The sequence below is a fragment of the Protopterus annectens genome, chromosome 6.part0, assembly GCF_019279795.1.
Source record: "Protopterus annectens isolate FY-2018-M chromosome 6.part0, PAN1.0, whole genome shotgun sequence".
NCBI lineage: Eukaryota > Metazoa > Chordata > Ceratodontiformes > Protopteridae > Protopterus > Protopterus annectens.
The window spans coordinates 436146078-436159175 of NC_056737.1; positions in this window are offsets into that span (position 1 = coordinate 436146078).

The following is a 13098-nucleotide window of genomic DNA, read 5'->3' on the forward strand; positions in this document are numbered from 1 at the left end:
ATGGTATATTTAGCATTATGTGACACTTGTCCAGGATATTACATTGGAAAAACAGAGAGATCCTTAAAACGTAGGATCTATGAACATAGGTAGGAATTAAAAAATAGAAAAGAAACTAACGCATTGTTGAGGCATTCCCTGAACTGTGAAAATGTTCATAGATTTAAATTTGCTATCCTGGACGGTGTACACATTGAGCCTAGGGGTGGGGATTGAAAAAATCAGCTTTGCAAAAAGGAACTTTTATGGCAACTTAGGCTTGCTGCCAATTTCCCCCCTGGTTTGAATGATAGTGTATCTATTGTTTCAACCCTTAAGGACAGGACAAAAATAAAAGAATGGGGTTGTTGACTTGTATTCATTAAACCACTTATTTATTGCCACTTACACTATCCATCCCTTTTTTATTATACTACTTACTACATTATATCTGCAATGTTATTAGTTAAAACAACATACAAAATACAAACTACTTTAAAATCCAAAATTTATAATTTATCTGCTATAACAAAATATTATTTTCATATGTCATTTTTTGACACTGTGTGACTAAGTACCCCACTGACATCTTATTTATACTTTATTTGTATTCTACTCATCCAAGCATTTCTTTTTTTAAAGTATTCCTTTTGAATGAATTTGTAGGAACAGTGTTTAATTTAATTTTTAGCAGGCATTATTTTATATGACTTTTTAATATTTGCCCTTATTATGTAACTTGTTTATTATAGTATACATACTTTTACAGCAATGTATTTTACTACAATATATACAATATATATATATATATATATATATATATATATATATATATATATATATATATATATATATATACTTTCTTACACTTAATATACTGTGTTTTTAAAAAAGTGCTTTTACCTATTAATTCATTAGCCAATCAAATGGTTGACTAAGGTATTTATAGAATGATTGAACTTAACATGGTTTTCAGTTCTGATGAAGTCATTGGTTTTATGATGAAAGTGCTTAACTTTTGAACTGAGCTTTGTACCTAATTAAAGTGGAGTTCTAACAGCCATTGGGTGCATTGGTTTCTGTTATTGGTTTTATTTTTTGCATCCTGGAACTATTGTTGGTTGTATTTGATCTTTTATCCTTCCCTTTAGTTTAAAGCAGTTGTGACAGGTGTCAGAGGTAGTCTCAGACCCAAAAGAGTGTGGAGACAAGTCTCTATTTCAGGACTTTCACTGGTCTGATGTGTATCTGGACAGCACTGATGTTTGTGGCTGAGTCTTCACTACACCACCTATAAATTTTCCTTGAAAAGAAATTGTAGTCTGTGGAAAGAGTTTTGACCTTCAGCAGTACATGTTATGAGACTATGTTGGTCTATTTTTATTTTATTTTTCATTTATTTATCATGTTAGAGCACCAATCTCTATGGACCTTTTTCAGACTCAGCCAGGGAGCGGTGTCTAGTTAAATGACTTGATCAGAGTCACACAGTTAGGCAATGGGGGCTGAGGGAATCAAACCCTGGAATACAGGAAACAGCTTATTAATTGCTCCTTAATCCTCTGAGCCAACTGCCAGATGGCTACCTTCTAGCTTTGGATTGATAATGAGAATTCTACTAGAAAACATTGCCCCTCTATGGCTGAAGCAAGATTTGCTCAAGATAGCTAGACCTAAGTTGGAATTTTGCTGCCAGTGAGTAAATCCCACTGCCTGACTTAGACACAGTCTGGCACTGAGTATCAATATTATACACCAGAAAAATTAAAAAGATAATGCCATATGTTCCCTCTGTAGTTGCATTGTATGGGTAATGGTCCTCTTTTGCTTGATAGATGTTTCTACACATACCAGGAAGCAGTATTGTTTTCTGTACATAGATTGCACAAGTTGCTTTCTGTGTGAACGTACTTAAAATGCATGAATGCAGGTACAGTTCATGCCACCAGTACAGCAGCACTAAGTGCTTGTGGCTGCACTTTTTAACAGAGAACAACATATCTGTTTACTGATGTATTTAGGCTGCTTGTTGTCTAGAATTGTATTTACATTATATTAGATTTAATTTCATAAATATGCTACAATGTCTAAGAAACAACAAACTCGTGTTCAAATGGTTTCAGCTGCCTGCTAAACAGATCTTTTTGTATTTTGGTAGCTGCAGTTTGTCACCACTAAAATAATTTAGTTTAGCCAGTCAAATAGCCCTATTTGCAGGCTATTTTTAAATGAAATATATAATGTTAAACTGTTCTCTAGCCCTTAGTTGTATGAAATTCAATAAATGATTCTGTTTTAGGGGGTTTATTTATCTTTTAAGAGCAGCTGTTAGCAGGTTCACACCAGCAAAAATAACTTAGTACATTACTGCTTCTCTAACTGACAGAGATTCTTCATGTTCCTTTACCGGTAAATGCATTTCTTACCCCACCTCCTTAGAGCTGTTACCATTGGTAAATGCATTTCTTATCCCACCTCCTTAGAGCTGTCACCATTGGTAAATGCATAACTTACCCCATCTCCTTACAGCTGTCACCATTGGTAAATGCATTTCTTACCCCACCTCCTTAGAGCTGTCACCATTGGTAAATGCATTTCTTACCCCCCCCCCCTTAGAGCTGTCACCATTGGTATATGCATTTCTTACCCCACCTCCTTAGAGCTGTCACCATTGGTAAATGCATTTCTTATCCCACCTCCTTAGAGCTGTCACCATTGGTAAATGCATTTCTTACCCCACCTCTTTGGAGCTGTCACCATTGGTAAATGCATTTCTTACCCCACCTCCTTAGAGCTGTCACCATTGGTAAATGCATTTCTTACCCCATCTCCTTAGAGCTGTCACCATTGGTAAATGCATTTCTTATCCCACCTCCTTAGAGCTGTCACCATTGGTAAATGCATTTCTTACCCCACCTCCTTAGAGCTGTCACCATTGGTAAATGCATTTCTTACCCACCTCCTTAGAGCTGTCACCATTGGTAAATGTATTTCTTACCCCATCTCCTTAGAGCTGCCACCATTGGTAAATGCATTTCTTACCCCATCTCCTTAGAGCTGCCACCATTGGTAAATGCATTTCTTACCCCATCTCCTTAGAGCTGTCACCATTGGTAAATGCATTTCTTACCCCACCTTGTTAGAGATGTCACCACTGGTAAATGCATTTCTTACCCCACCTCCTTAGAGCTGTCACCATTGGTAAATGCATTTCTTACCCCCCCCTCTTTAGAGCTGTCACCATTGGTAAATGCATTTCTTACTCCCCCTCCTTAGAGCTGTCACCATTGGTAAATGCATTTCTTACCCCCCTCCTTAGAGCTGTCACCATTGGTAAATGCATTTCTTACCCCACCTCCTTAGAGCTGCCACCATTGGTAAATGCATTTCTTACCCCACCTCCTTAGAGCTGTCACCATTGGTAAATGCATTTCTTACCCCACCTCCTTAGAGCTGTCACCATTGGTAAATGCATTTCTTACCCCACCTCCTTAGAGCTGTCACCATTGGTAAATGCAGTTCTTACCCCCCCTCCTTAGAGCTGTCACCATTGGTAAATGCATTTCTTACTCCCCCTCCTTAGAGCTGTCACCATTGGTAAATGCATTTCTTACCCCCCCTCCTTAGAGCTGTCACCATTGGTAAATGCATTTCTTACCCCACCTCCTTAGAGCTGTCACCATTGGTAAATGCATTTCCTACCCCACCTCCTTAGAGCTATCACCATTGGTAAATGCATTTCTTATCCCCCCCTCCTTAGAGCTGTCACCATTGGTAAATGCATTTCTTACCCCACCTCCTTAGAGCTGTCACCATTGGTAAATGCATTTCTTACCCCACCTCCTTAGAGCTGTCACCATGATAGCTCTTTTCACCTTTTATGAAAGGCTGTATTTTCCCTTCTGAGAATTCTGCGTGAGTATTACAATAAGTGGATGGAGGGACAATTTCAACATTTTCTTTTCTTTTCTCTCTGTCTTTGCGGCTTATCACATTTGCTCTAGGGATTCAACCATGTAAAAATGTCTGACACAATCCCTGGCTCTTCAACTTTACACTCTTCCTCCGGAGTGTTAGCCTCTTTCTTTTCTAAATTATTTTATTCTGTTAATATAACAACAACACAATGACTGTTAATATAACAACACATTCAGACCCCAAACAGTGGGCAACAAAACAAAAGGAGGTGGAGTTGCAATATATATAAAAGACATACACACCTCTAGGCTGGTCAAACAGTATGATGCACAGAAAACACTCCAGGTGCAGTTAACAATTGACAACACCGGTATTCAAATCATAGCTAACTATAGGCCTCCAACTCTGACTCAAAATGCCTACTCCACATATCCAACCATAGATTGGAAGAAATATGCATGCCAAAACAGAAATGCCCAGAGATTCCTTGATTTCATCAATGCAAATGCCTTGGACCAGTTGGTTGACACCCCCACAAGAGGTGAAAATATCGTGGACTTGGTATTAACCAACATGGGTAACCACTGCAGCAGCCCTACATTGTCATCATCCCTAGTAAGATATGACCACAAAGCAGTCACTTTCAAAGTCACCATCTCCCCTGACCACCCCCCAGCTAGGGTCAAACAAAAAACTACTCCAAAGCTGATTACAACCTCCTGAGGGAAGGTACAATCAGCTTCACAGCCCCCTCCCCCTCCATAGGAACTGGCACATATGTCCAAACCTACACAAAAGTACTATATGAGCATTTATATAGCTGCATGGAATCAGGAATACCAGACAGGATGAAATCCTCCTCCTCAAGGATGAGTAAACCTGTCTGGTGGACATCTACAATAAATAAACTCTATAATAAAAGGAAAAGACTGTTGTCCAGGACCAAGAAGGAGCATGTGCCTAATTGGAGGCAATCTCTCCTTAGCCTGAACAAGCAAATAAGAGCACTAATGAAACTCTCCAAAGCAAACTTCGAGTCCAAACTGGCCATATCTACTAAAGACAATCATAAGGCCTTCTTCACATATGTCCGCAATCTCAAGGGAAGCACAAACATCTGCTCAGAACTGGTGGTCAAGGACACCACATACACAAATGCTGTAGATATAGCCAACCTGCTGGCAGACAGGTTCACTGAAAACTTCACTTCTCTGTCCCTCCATCAGTAAAACAGGACATCCCCAGTACCTGCCCCCTCTCCTTATCTCTAGGGAGCAAGTCATAACTGCCCTCTCAAAGGCAAAAAATATGGTCTCCATGGGACCCAATAACATTCCAGGCTGCATCCTACATGAACTCAGGCAGAAACTTGTAGCACCATTAGGCACCGTATTCAACTAAAGCCTGAGTACCAGCTTCATCCCAGCTGAGTGGAGGACAGCCACTGTCATCCCTTTGTGCAAAGGTGGAGCATCCACTGATCCAGGAAATTGTAGACCCATCAGCTAACTAGCCTGATCTGCAAGGCCATGGAGCAGATTATCATGAACCTCATTAACAAGGACATTGGCAACCTGCAGACACTTGATCCCACACAGTTTGGTTTTGTCAAAGGGAGGTCATGCCTGTTAAGTTTGCTCGACTTCTTTGAGATGGTCACCAAGGCCATAGACAAGAGCAAGATGGTGCACACAGCCTACCTTGACCTGACCAAAGCCTTCAATACTATTCCCTACTATGTATAATGGATACACTCTCTCAACTAGGCATCAATCCCTGTGTTACCAGATGGGTGGCAAACTGGCTCACTGATAGAACCACCTAGTCAGAATAGGGGAAGCCACCTCAAGTAGTAGACCCAAAACAAGCGGTGTACCCCAGGGATCAGTCTTGGGGCCTCTGCTGTTTGGGATATACTTCTTGGAGGTGCAGGCCAAATCTAGTGGGCTATGGCTGACCAAGTTTGCAGATGATTGCAAGCTGAGTGCTGTCATCAATTCCCCTAGTGATGTGGACATCCTCCAATAGGGTCTCACTCAAACAAATGACTGGTGCCAGAAACATGGCCTCAAACTGAATGCCAAAAAATGCATCATCCCTTTTGAGGAGAGTGACATCCCTACAAATTATCACATTGATAATAAGGTCCTAAGCATGCAATTAGTCGGGAGGGACTTGGGCAACCAGGTTGATAGCAACCTGACTTTTGACCACCATATTGCCTCCATTGTACAGAAAGCTTTCTACATGTCCCATCTCATTAGTAAGGGTATCTCATACAGGGACAAGGTGGTCATAACATCCCTGTATTCTTCCCTTATAAGACCCATTATTGAGTACACTACCCCTTTCAGCATGTACCTCACAAAACGCATGCAGCAACTGGGGAGACCACAGAGTTTCCTCACCTGGAGAATCCAGGGCCTCAAACATCGACCCTACATAGATAGGCTAAAAGCCCTGTCCCTCTACTCAGCCTCCTATAGACTCCTCAGAGGTGACCTCTGTCTGATATAAAAAGCAATCTCAGACCCCGCCCTGATGGGACTGCTGCCTATCTACAAGTCAAGCTCCACACAACCTTAACCTGGTCTGTGACATCAATAGGACTTGTTGGCAGGACAGATTTGTGTCTTAGAGACTTCCCCTTTTGTGGAATAGACTCCCTCGCCACATAAAGCAGAGTACCTTATTAACCCTTTTTAAGCACAACGTGGATAAGTGGTTGGGAACAGAAAATATTGGGATTCAACCTGTGACCCTGCTGGACAGTGGCATAGGGTGCTGACTTTTTGGAACATAGGCTAAATTCTTGGCTAGGCTTGTAAAGGCCTCAAGGCCAATAGCCTAGTAACTTCATATGATAATAATAATAATAATAATAATAATAATAATAATATCTGTAAGATCCTTGCCATCCAACTTTAACAAGCTTTATTAACTCTTTCACTGTGTTCATAGTCATCAGAATGATTCAATACCTTAAGACAAAAACACACTCTTTAAGAAAGTGAGTAGCCCGCAAGTGCATTTATTCACATATTTCAGTGGAGAAGTTATTACATAATAACTTTTGCTCAAGCTGCAGTTTAACACCTGTTTTCTTAATTAAAAAAAATCATAACATTTAACAATACTTACTGACAAGAAGTTCTGGCTAAAACAACCAACAAATCGATTCTGAACAGATATAATATTGACTGATCAGCAGTTTTGAAGCAGTAAAGAGAAAGGAAGATGGAATTCATCAGCACTTGTTTTACACTCGGCGTGTACAGCTTATGCTGTAAACAACAGCATGAGACCACCATTACCCCGATGAGGGGTGACCTTGAGCAACTTTAAAAACTGGTTGGACAATGACAGCTGTAGGTATGTAGAAGTTCTAGAGTATTAATACTTAATATTACGTGGTGCACGTAGGGAATTTGAGAAACAGGATCAAACTGTTGGTTGAGAAGGAACTGTATTCAACTGCATGTCTTCACTGAGACCTGAGGCTAAGCTTAGCTCTTTAAGCATTAGGAATAAGGTGTAAGTGTTATCACTCAAGTCCCTCATATGATGACCTTCGACTCTTGCCAGTCTTAGCTTTCACCCCTAACATCCTACTCAGGGCCCTAGGGAGATGTATAGGCACCAGAAAATATGCTAACACCAAAAACCATGTAAATCCCTGAGCAGCAAGGAAGGTGCAAAGAATATTGGCATAAGAAACATTTATTGCTGCTTTTGTCTTTAGACTTCTTCAGATATCTTAATTTATACAAACAATCAACCAACAAATAAGTTAATAATTCAATGAGCTTGGAACATCACAGTAAGAAAACTTTGAGTTAGTGAAAAATACATCTTAAAAACACATACTAAAACTATTATTTGCATAAATATATCCTCATAGTTTTTAAAAAACATTTAATATTTATCATATCATTAGGTCCAGGAGGAGTATCCGCTCCCAGCTTTAGCTGCCATAGAGTCTCTTTCTGCTCCAAATAATTTTTAAAATCACCTCCCCTAAGATCAACACAACCTTGTTCAGTAATAGAAAAAAAGGAATTTCTTATATTTGTCACACTCTAAGGTATGCTTAAAAAGGGCATTCTTTATATCTCTGTTTTCAATACTGTATAAATATTTTCTAATTCTCTCATTTAGAGCCCTTGTAGTTATACCTATATAAAAAGCAGTACAACCGGAACATAAACTAATATAAATCACCCCTAGGATTATCCAAAAGTACATATGGCCTTTTATATATATATATATATATATATATATATATATATATATATATATATATATATATATATATATATATATATATATATATACACACATTCCCTACATCTAAACATCCTCTTAGATTTATCTGTAAGAAAACAGGAAGGTGTAATTCTTGAATTATCCTTCTGTAAAATTGTTTTTAGATTGACATTATTTCTGTAGACAAACCTAAGCATACTTCCTCACGATCTTATAGAAGTCCTTGTTTCTTTGTAAAATGTTCCAGTTGTTCTGAATAATTGAACGTATTGAACATGATTGCTCCCCAGGCTAGTGAAAGTGGATAAGGTACACATACTAAACCTAGAGTACTTGATAATAGTTTTCAGTCTTACTCACAAACACTGGCTAATCTACAATGTATGTACTGTACCTGTGTACTATGTATGTATTCTACCTATGTTCCAAATTTCAGCTGTACACCACAAATCTATTAATTACCTTTATTTTTAAATTAATATTTTGTTGTTTGTTCTCTCCACTGTAACTGTTGATGTGCTGCATACCACTGTAAAAACATGTCTTTTGTAATTTGTGTGTATACTGATCATGTCTAAGTAACTAAATGTATCTGTAATTTTTCTATGTGGAGCTTTTCTCCCCGGGCCTCTGCTGAAAAAGGGCCTTTTCGGCTCAGTCAGACACCCCTGGTTAACAAATGTAAAATAAATAAATAAATATGCCTGAACTATCAATAGTCATATCTAAACTACATACTAGATTTTTATTACTATCATTTTCAACTATCACATTCCTTTTACTAACTAAGGGGTGTTTCAAAATAGGGGGTATAAAGAATTCCTGTTGTTGAAAACTTCTGTTTCTACTTCTTTTAAATAAGCTTCATCATAATCTCTATTTCAAAATAAGTTAGTAATTAAAAGTAAATTTTTCCATTAATTGTAAATCATTACAAATCATTCTACTTGCCCTTATGTGCTGCCCTCTGGGAAGATTTTTCTTTGCAAAAGGAGGGTGATTACTTTTTGATGTAAATAACTATTTGCAAAAGTCTTCTTCATATGAATACTGCTTTCAAATTCTTTGGATCTGTAATTCCACTTTAATGTTTCATCCAGCAAATTAACTTGGTCCCCATATTCTCCCATCACAAAACTAAGAATTTCTGGCTTTATCATTCTATGTTTATAAAGTTCTTCATAATTTGCAGAAGTTCCTTCGATTATTATAAACAAGTAATCTACAAATCACTTGTAATATCAACTTTTATAAGTACTTTTTATCATACTTAAAACATTGAGTTCCCACCAGCCTAACACTATATTGGCAAGTGAAGGGGCAGTTGCGGAACCCATAGCCATCCCTTTCTTTTGTTTGAAAATCTTGTTGTTAAATATAAAATAATTATTATCTTATAAAACTTCTTTCAAACTACAGTAAAAATGAATGTTATGGCTGGGGACATTAGTGAACTTGTTTAAAAAATCTCTAACGTATTCGACACCTAGGTCATGGGGTATAGAGTTAAACAAGGAGCAGACATCAATGGGACAGCTGGTATTCTTGTCAGGTTTAAAATTGTAATCAACAATAAATTCTCAAAATTTATCTAAAAAATCCCAAGAGTCTTTTAAATAAGAATCTAAACATTTTACAATGGGATTCAAGAATGTATCCACAACTAAAGAAATACCTTCTGTAATATAGTTTAGGACTGATACTACAGGACTAATGGGGGAATTTATGGGATTCTTATGTAACTTTGGGATCCCATCTTGGGGTTTTCAGTGTTACAAAAAATGTACATTTCTAAGTCTAAATTACCTTCCATAAGGTTTCGTACAAAAAGAAGACTATATAAACTTATAGCATTTCTTAATCTCTGCCATCTCTACCTTAATATATTCTGCCTCATTATTCAACATTTCCTCCATACAGCTTACATATTTTTCCTGATCCATTAATATGGAACATCCCCCCTTTTCAGCCTTCATCACTCTTAGTTCCTTGTTGTCTCTTAATTCATTTAAGGCTTGTTTTTCTTGTATAGATAAATTAAGATTTTTTAATTTTATTTTATATTTTATGACCAGGATAGTCCGACTGGATGCATGTCCATTTTCAGCGGAGGCCCGGGGAGAAAAGCTGCAAGGGTAAGCAGATTCAGCATTACATATTACAAACAGACTTACAGAGATTACATAAGTAAGCAAGTTAAACAAGTTCCACAGGTTAGAGTTAATCTGAGAAGATACATTTTTTTTTATTTTTATTACTTAACAACTTCCTTATTTCATTCTCACACATAGTCTCAAACATCTTAGCAGTATAATTCAACATAGAACTGTAAGTAGAAGGTTTTGTAAACACTGAATTTTGTACTTTAGCATCTTTTAATGCATAACTTAAATTCAACTTGCATATGTATTGTTTTAAGTCCAATAATGTCCTTGAAACATCAGCTTTCCTAGCTGGAACAAAATTCAGATCTAACCTTAAAACATTTTCATGTTTTGATTTAAAGGAAAACTGGGCAAGTTATAGATTTTGGCATCAAACTGCTTTAATTGTCTGTAGATGAGTCCAATTTTGTTGCCCCTGGGTTCTCATCAGCTTGGTTCTTGGTGGTTTCCCTTCCTTTTTCTGAAAAAAAAAGTTTTGGGTCTCACTCCAACTACTAGGGCTCTAAATGAGAGAATTAGAAAACATTTATATAGTATTAAAAAGAGAAATACAAAGAATGCCCCCTTTAAACATACCTTAGAGTGTGACAAATATAAGAAAGTCCTTTTTTCTATTATTGAACAAGGTTGTGTTGATCATAGGGAAGGTGATTTTAAAAATTATTTGAAGCAGAAAGAGACTGTATGGCAGCTAAAGTTGGGGGCAGATACTCCTTCTGGACTTAGTGATATGATAAATATTAAATGTTTTTTAGAAGACAGGAGGATATATTTATGTAAATAATAGTTTTAGTATGTGTTTTTAAGATGCATTTTTCACTAACTCAAAGTTTTCTGTGATGTTCCAAGCTCATTAGCTTATTAACTTATTTGATTGGTTGTTTGTAAAAATTAAGTTGTCTGAATGAATGATTTTATTCTGAAGAAGTCTAAAGACAAAAGCGGCAATGAAATTTTCTTACACTAATATTCTTTGCAACTTCCTTGCTGATCAGCGATTTACATGGTTTCTGGTGTTTGTTTTTATTACTACAGTCAGAGTTTTAGGGAGTTTTTTTTATTGACCAGAAAATAAGTCATCTGTCATGAGATCATAAGATGAGAAGTAAAAGTAAACAAAAAAAAAATAAATAAAAAATACTGAGATTTTTCCTCCAGGGGGTTCCTTGTGAATTGTAGTTTACTAATGATGTAAAGAAATGAAACAGGGAACTGACCAGGTAATGTATTCCTGCAGAGGTTATTCATAACAGCAGACAGAGAAAACTGCTTACTAAAACTAGTACATGCTGTAAAAAATGACCTATTAAAGAAATACAAACCAAAGACTTGTATGTACTATACTAGATGCTTATCATATGAGTACAGCTCTTTAATGCCAAAAATGTTGTGACCCAATCTCATGCTTCATCTTTGTAAATTAATCAGTAAATGTTATTGATAAAATGAATAACAATGTGTGATTAATGCTGAAAGAAATACAGGGGCTTTTTTCTTGTACGTGGGAGTTACGTCTGTTTTTGAGTTGCATTGGGCCAGTTGTATAGTGAATAGAGATGGAAAGATCACCAGCCATAAAAAAGGAGGTAGCAGAGCATAGTATGCAGAGATGCTAAGGGTAGCAAAGTAAACGTTGACATAGTAATACTGTGACAGGTGTCTGCTGCTTCACACTAAAACTGCTAAGGCTATGAAAAAGTGATGAAACTAGAAAACCATTTGTTTCCTAGTAATACATCAGCCATAAATATCTGCTCAAATAAGTAATCATTTGATTAAACAGCCAAAACTCATTTTGAAGCTGCATTATTTAAAAGTATGTTTGTAAGAGATGGAACAAGCTATCTCTATCTATTCAAAGTGTAAAACACAACTCATGTACAAACTGTACTCCCACCAACTGTCTCAGAAGCAGATGCACTGGCAGTAACAGTGTTATTGACTACTGCAAGATTTGTTAATGTAAATAAGGTTACTACATATATAGTACCTGTAAAATACAGAGTTGTTCTTAGATACAATATCCGTTACTGATTATGTTCTTAATGAGCATTTCTCCAAAATGTCTCATATACCCTATGAATTAAATCAGTAAAATATTTATTTCCACTGAATACTGTATTATTATATGTGCATGTTTTTAATGCATCTTATTTTCACTGTGAAGTTTTTCTCCTCAGCTTCAACTAAAAATGGGCCTTAGCACTATTGAACAAGCTGGTAAACAAAATACAAAATAAATAATGGCAAAACAAAAGTAATATTTGCATGATCATAAGTAAGCATAAAATACCGGATGTCCTAGGTTTTATATCAGTTGATATTCCAGTAGCCTCAAAATGGATATGTGTATTGCTTGCTTTTTAGTATAAACAGGAAAAATGTAATTTAAAAAGTTCTGCATAATTTGTTGCTTTTTGTCTCACTCCTACCAGTGATAAAGTTAAGATAAAATATTAAAAATGTATGTGAAGAAATGTATCTTGTTTCTAATTTCTTTATAATCTTCATCAGCCAGTAAAAAACAGTGAGAATACATCTGAGAGAAAAGTGATGGTAAAAAATGGATGCTATATAAAGTCGCCACAGTATAAAGACAAGCCATATTTTTAAACCAGTCCTCCTCTGCAAGACACAGTCTCACTCAAATGACCTCCTTAATAAAAATCTATAACAAAGAAATAATTTCCTTCTAGATGGTTGCTCTTGTCAGTCTCTCCCCTGCCTTTTCTCAGTTGATCCAAGGACAGACAGGAGAACACATATGTTC